The sequence below is a fragment of the Microcaecilia unicolor genome, chromosome 3 (assembly GCF_901765095.1).
Source record: "Microcaecilia unicolor chromosome 3, aMicUni1.1, whole genome shotgun sequence".
Classification (NCBI taxonomy): Eukaryota; Metazoa; Chordata; class Amphibia; order Gymnophiona; family Siphonopidae; genus Microcaecilia; species Microcaecilia unicolor.
The window spans coordinates 112,284,600-112,291,115 of NC_044033.1; positions in this window are offsets into that span (position 1 = coordinate 112,284,600).

The following is a 6,516-nucleotide window of genomic DNA, read 5'->3' on the forward strand; positions in this document are numbered from 1 at the left end:
TTGCGGACTCGCCTTGCCGTGCGGATAACATTTTTGGAGAGAAAGTCGAACAGGTGGTAGAGTCTCTCCACCAGCGGGACACCGCATTCGACAAGTTCTCCCGCCGGCAGCCTTCAGCATCTACCTCTACAGGTAGAAGATTTTTCGGGGGAAGGAAGACTGTTCCCTACTCTTCTGGTAAGCGTAGGTACAATCCTCCTTCTCGACAGCCTGCGGCCCAGGCTAAGCCCCAGCGCGCTCGCTCTCGTCAGCAGCGTGCGCCTCAGCCAGGCCCCTCGGCTCCCCAGCAAAAGCAAGGGGCGAGCTTTTGACTGGCTCCAGCAGAGCATAGCCGACATCCAAGTGTCAGTGCCGGGCGACCTACCAGTCGGGGGGAGGTTGAAAGCTTTTCACCAAAGGTGGCCTCTAATAACCTCCGATCAGTGGGTTCTCCAAATAGTCCGGCAAGGATACACCCTCAATTTGGCCTCAAAACCTCCAAATTGTCCACCGGGAGCTCAGTCGTACAGCTTCCAGCACAAGCAGGTACTTGCAGAGGAACTCTCCGCCCTTCTCAGCGCCAATGCGGTCGAGCCCGTGCCATCCGGGCAAGAAGGGCTGGGATTCTATTCCAGGTACTTCCTTGTGGAAAAGAAAACAGGGGGGATGCGTCCCATCCTAGACCTAAGGGCCCTGAACAAATATCTGGTCAAGGAAAAGTTCAGGATGCTTTCCCTGGGCACCCTTCTCCCCATGATTCAGCAAAACGATTGGCTATGCTCTCTGGACTTGAAGGATGCCTACACACACATCCCGATACTGCCAGCTCACAGACAGTATCTGCGATTTCAGTTGGGCACACGCCACTTCCAGTACTGTGTGCTACCCTTTGGGCTCGCCTCTGCGCCCAGGGTGTTCACAAAGTGCCTAGCTGTGGTAGCAGCGGCACTTCGCAGGCTGGGGGTGCACGTGTTCCCATATCTCGACGATTGGCTGGTGAAGAACACATCCGAGGCAGGAGCCCTGCAGTCCATGCAGATGACTATTCGCCTCCTGGAGCTACTGGGGTTTGTGATAAATTATCCAAAGTCCCATCTTCTCCCAGTGCAGAAACTCGAATTCATAGGAGCTCTGCTGGATTCTCGGACGGCTCGCGCCTATCTCCCAGAGACGAGGGCCAACAACTTGTTGTCCCTCGTCTTGCGGGTGCGAGCGTCCCAGCAGATCACAGCTCGGCAGATGTTGAGATTGCTGGGCCACATGGCCTCCACAGTTCATGTGACTCCCATGGCCCGTCTTCACATGAGATCTGCTCAATGGACCCTAGCCTCCCAGTGGTATCAGGCTGCTGGGGGTCTAGAAGACGTGATCCACCTGTCCACGAGTTTTCTCGAATCCCTGTATTGGTGGACAATCTGGTCCAATTTGACTCTGGGACGTCCTTTCCAAATTCCTCAGCCACAAAAAGTGCTGACAACGGATGCGTCTCTCCTGGGATGGGGAGCTCATGTCGATGGGCTTCACACCCAAGGAAGCTGGTCCCTCCAGGAACGCGGTCTACAGATCAATCTCCTGGAGTTGCGAGCGATCTGGAACGCTCTGAAGGCTTTCAGAGATCGGCTGTCCCATCAAATTATCCAAATTCAGACAGACAACCAGGTTGCCATGTACTATGTCAACAAGCAGGGGGGCACCGGATCTCGCCCCCTGTGTCAGGAAGCCGTCAGCATGTGGCTCTGGGCTCGCCGTCTCGGCATGGTGCTCCAAGCCACATATCTGGCAGGCGTAAACAACAGTCTGGCCGACAGACTGAGCCGGATTATGCAACCTCACGAGTGGTCGCTCAACTCCAGAGTGGTGCGCCAGATCTTCCAAGCGTGGGGCACCCCCTTGGTGGATCTCTTCGCATCTCGAGTGAACCACAAAGTCCCTCAGTTCTGTTCCAGGCTTCAGGCCCCCGGCAGACTGGCATCGGATGCCTTCCTCCTGGATTGGGGGGAGGGCCTGCTGTATGCTTATCCTCCCATTCCTCTGGTGGGGAAGACTTTGTTGAAACTCAAGCAAGACCGAGGCACCATGATTCTGATTGCTCCTTTTTGGCCGCGTCAGATCTGGTTCCCTCTTCTTCTGGAGTTATCCTCAGAAGAACCGTGGAGATTGGAGTGTTTTCCGACCCTCATCACGCAGGACGAAGGGGCTCTTCTGCATCCCAGCCTCCGGTCCCTGGCTCTCACGGCCTGGATGTTGAGAGCGTAGACTTTGCCTCTTTGGGTCTGTCAGAGGGTGTGTCCCGCGTCTTGCTTGCTTCCAGGAAAGATTCCACTAAGAGGAGTTACTTCTTTCTGTGGAGGAGGTTTGCCGTCTGGTGTGACAGCAAGGCCCTAGCTCCTCGCTCTTGTCCTACACAGACCCTGCTTGAATACCTTCTGCACTTGTCTGAGTCTGGTCTCAAGACCAACTCTGTAAGAGTTCACCTTAGCGCAATCAGTGCATACCATTACCATGTGGAAGGTAAGCCGATCTCAGGACAGCCTTTAGTTGTTCGCTTCATGAGAGGTTTGCTTTTGTCAAAGCCCCCTGTCAAGCCTCCTACAGTGTCATGGGATCTCAATGTCGTTCTCACCCAGCTGATGAAACCTCCTTTTGAGCCACTGAATTCCTGCCATCTGAGGTACTTGACCTGGAAGGTCATTTTCTTGGTGGCAGTTACTTCAGCTCGTAGAGTCAGTGAGCTTCAGGCCCTGGTAGCCCAGGCCCCTTACACCAAATTTCATCATAACAGAGTAGTCCTCCGCACTCACCCTAAGTTCTTGCCAAAGGTCGTGTCGGAGTTCCATCTGAACCAGTCAATTGTCTTGCCAACATTCTTTCCCCGTCCTCATTCCTGCCCTGCTGAACGTCAGCTGCACACATTGGACTGCAAGAGAGCATTGGCCTTCTATCTGGAGCGGACACAGCCCCACAGACAGTCCGCCCAATTGTTTGTTTCTTTTGATCCCAATAGGAGGGGAGTGGCTGTAGGGAAACGCACCATTTCCAATTGGCTAGCAGATTGCATTTCCTTCACTTACGCCCAGGCGGGGCTGGCTCTTGAGGGTCATGTCACGGCTCATAATGTTAGAGCCATGGCTGCGTCGGTAGCCCACTTGAAGTCAGCCTCCATTGAAGAAATTTGCAAAGCTGCGACGTGGTCATCTGTCCACACATTCACATCTCATTACTGCCTGCAGCAGGATACCCGACGCGACAGTCGGTTCGGGCAGTCAGTTCTTCAGAACCTGTTTGGGCTTTAGGATCCAACTCCACCCCCCGAGGGCCCTGTTTGTTCTGTTCCAGGCTACACTCTCAGTTAGTTGGTAAATTTTTTAGGTCAATCTCAGTTATGTCCTCGCCGTTGCGAGGCCCAATTGACCATGGTTGTTGTTTTGAGTGAGCCTAGGGGCTAGGGATACCCCATCAGTGAGAACAAGCAGCCTGCTTGTCCTCGGAGAAAGCGAATGCTACATACCTGTAGAAGGTATTCTCCGAGGACAGCAGGCTGATTGTTCTCACAAACCCGCCCGCCTCCCCTTTGGAGTTGTGTCTTCCCTTGAAGTGTATTGTCTTGCTACATACTAGACTGGCCGGCTCGAGCCGGTTTCGGGCGGGAAGACGGCCGCGCATGCGCGGTGCGCGCGGGCGCGCGAGGACTAGCAAAGGACTTTGCTAGAGAAGTTTCCGATTGGAGGGGCTGCCGTGGACGTCACCCATCAGTGAGAACAATCAGCCTGCTGTCCTCGGAGAATACCTTCTACAGGTATGTAGCATTCGCTTTATTGTTCCAAGTATTAAAGACTTTGGTTATGGGTCTCCAATCAAACTCAAGAGTTGATTGGTAAGTCATATAAACTTCTATTCTACAGGTGTTTTTTCACTGTATACCTTGATTTGACTAATTGAGGTACGCCTCCAAATTACTTTTTAGATGTGAGTGCTCAAATAGGATTAGGCACCTTTTACTCTGACTGTAAGTCAGCCTGCTTATCTTTTGATCTTTCCAGGTGCTTTTGTATATTGGCCAGCTTGCAGGATTGTATTCTGGATCCTGGACTCTGATGAGTGTGGCCTCCTTTTCTTTCTTCTTACTATTACACCAACTGTCACCAAATCAAAAAGGCAAAACTCTATCTCTCAATATTACATGTAGATGTACTTATTCTAGTGTTCCTGCCTACTTCTAGAGCCTAGACTTTGTGTTGCCACGCCATCTCAAAAACAAAATGATAATTGAGTTATCCTGTTCTAGCTCCTCCCCTTTTATTTATCGTACTTTCTTAGGCTCTTTCTCGCCCACTCAGTCCTCCTCAATTAAATGTGCTATTTAAGCTATATTTACATGTGACCTTCTATCTTACTTCTCTATTCACACATAATCCATGCTAGATCAGCAGCGGGGGTATGAGCTGGCCTGCCGCCTCTTTACCAGTCACTTTAGTTCAAGCAAATATAGTCTCCAGAACCTTGGATCATGTTCAAATACAACCTTTTTTGGTTCCTTCAATTATTTATTAACCAGCACCTGATCATCCTTTTGTCTGATTTCTCTCTCAGAAGCTCCTCAATTAGAAAATCCTGTACATTCAGGCACACTGCAGTACAGATACTCCAGCAAAGTATTTCCCTGCAGATAACTTCCAGCCCTGGAGATCTGAGCTCAAACACTCCCCCCCCCCCCCCCCCCCCCAGCAACTCTGCAAAGTCTTTTTGGGGTATAACTACAGCAAAGTTACTCCTAGGTCCATAGGCTATAACATTCCTCTGCAGCATACTGTCAGACAAAGAGCACCTGTATCTGAGCCCTTCTGCCTTTACCCTTTAAATAGTTCAAACTGCTTTAGATTGAAGTCTCACAGTTTGCTAGTCATACACATCTTATTTTCTTTTCCATGTTTTATTTTGTTTGATTTCTATTGATAACCTAGTCATACACCAAACTTCCCAGTTATTTCAGAATTATGCTCAGACACTCAACCTTAAAGCACAGTTCAGTACAATGCCAACTTATATTATAGGCAAAGGACAAAATGCAAACTTATCCAGGCTTGAGGAATGTTACTCAGAATAAATTTCAACATGGAATTGTAGGACATTATAAATGTGACAATTGTCAAATTTGTGAAATCACATTGCAAACTAAAGAATTTAAAAGTCCACTAGATGGCAGTACTTACACACTCATTTTTTCACATTGTAGAATGGATCATGTTGTGTATTGTATTTATCCATTTCGATCCTTGTGGATGAAAATGCATGAGCACAAGTCCAACATTATGAGAAATAAGAAAGAGAAACCACTGTGAGGTGGCTGCCCACAAGTACACCACCTTGAGTGAATTCTTTCAAAAAGGAGGTAAATAAATCCTACTAAATAAGTAAGTTTGATAGTTTACGATGTCTTGTATTGGATAGGAGGTGACTGAGCTAAGAAATTACAACGTGAGTTGAGATGGATTTATAAATTGAAGTAATTAGAACCTAATGATTTAAACAACATTATTGAGTGGAGCACATTTTTTGAGAAATATTGCAAGTTATAAAATGTTTTCTTATATTGCAAAATTGTGTAGTAATAGTAGCATCCACATAGGATGTGATGATGTCAGAAATTAAGCAGAGGAGTGTGGTATCATCTTCTTTTCTTTTCCATGTTTTATTTTGTTTGATTTCTATAGAAATTAAGCAGAATGTACAGCATCAACATTTTTCTATCTCGCAGTCACCATATTAAGTGGCATATACTATTGGAGTTCTAGTCTCTAGAACCAGTAAGTTGCCATTTTAATGATAGTGTTTGAATTTTGAAGAATTATTATTAACTCCTGTTTTAGTCACACTGAAATTTGCTGATTCAGCACAGGATGCCCGTGGCCATGGATAGAAAACAGAGTGTAGGGTTAAATGGTCAGTATTCTCAATGGAGAAGGGTAGTTTTCCTATGTCATTGGTACCCACATGTATCAAGACAGCTGGCTCCTCCCCAGCACTATCTAAAATCCTATGTAGGTGATGCGCGAGGTCCGCCACCTTCGCAACAGGCAGGCAAGTCACCAGGCGATCCTCACGTCCACCAGCCACCCCTATCTATATGCCTAATGATCGAATCACCAACTACAACAGCTGTCCTAACCCTTCCCTCTCGGGCAGCACTTGGAGACATATCCCCGGTACGAGAGGATAGTACATCCCCTGGCTACAGGAGCACTTCCTACTTCACCAGGGTGATGCTCTCCTTCTAGGAGACCTCCCTCCTCTAAGGTAGCACAGGGGCTACCAGACTGGAGGTGGGACTTCTCTACAGCATCCCTGTAGGTTTCCTCTATCTACCTCTCTGTCTCCTTCAGCTCCACCAAGTCTGCTACTCTAGCCTCAAGATAACGGACACATTCTCTGAGAGCTAGGAGCTCTTTGCATTGGGCACACACATATGACATCTCACCAACTGGGAGATAATCATACATGTGACACTCAATGCAAAAGACTGGATAGCACCCCTCTCGC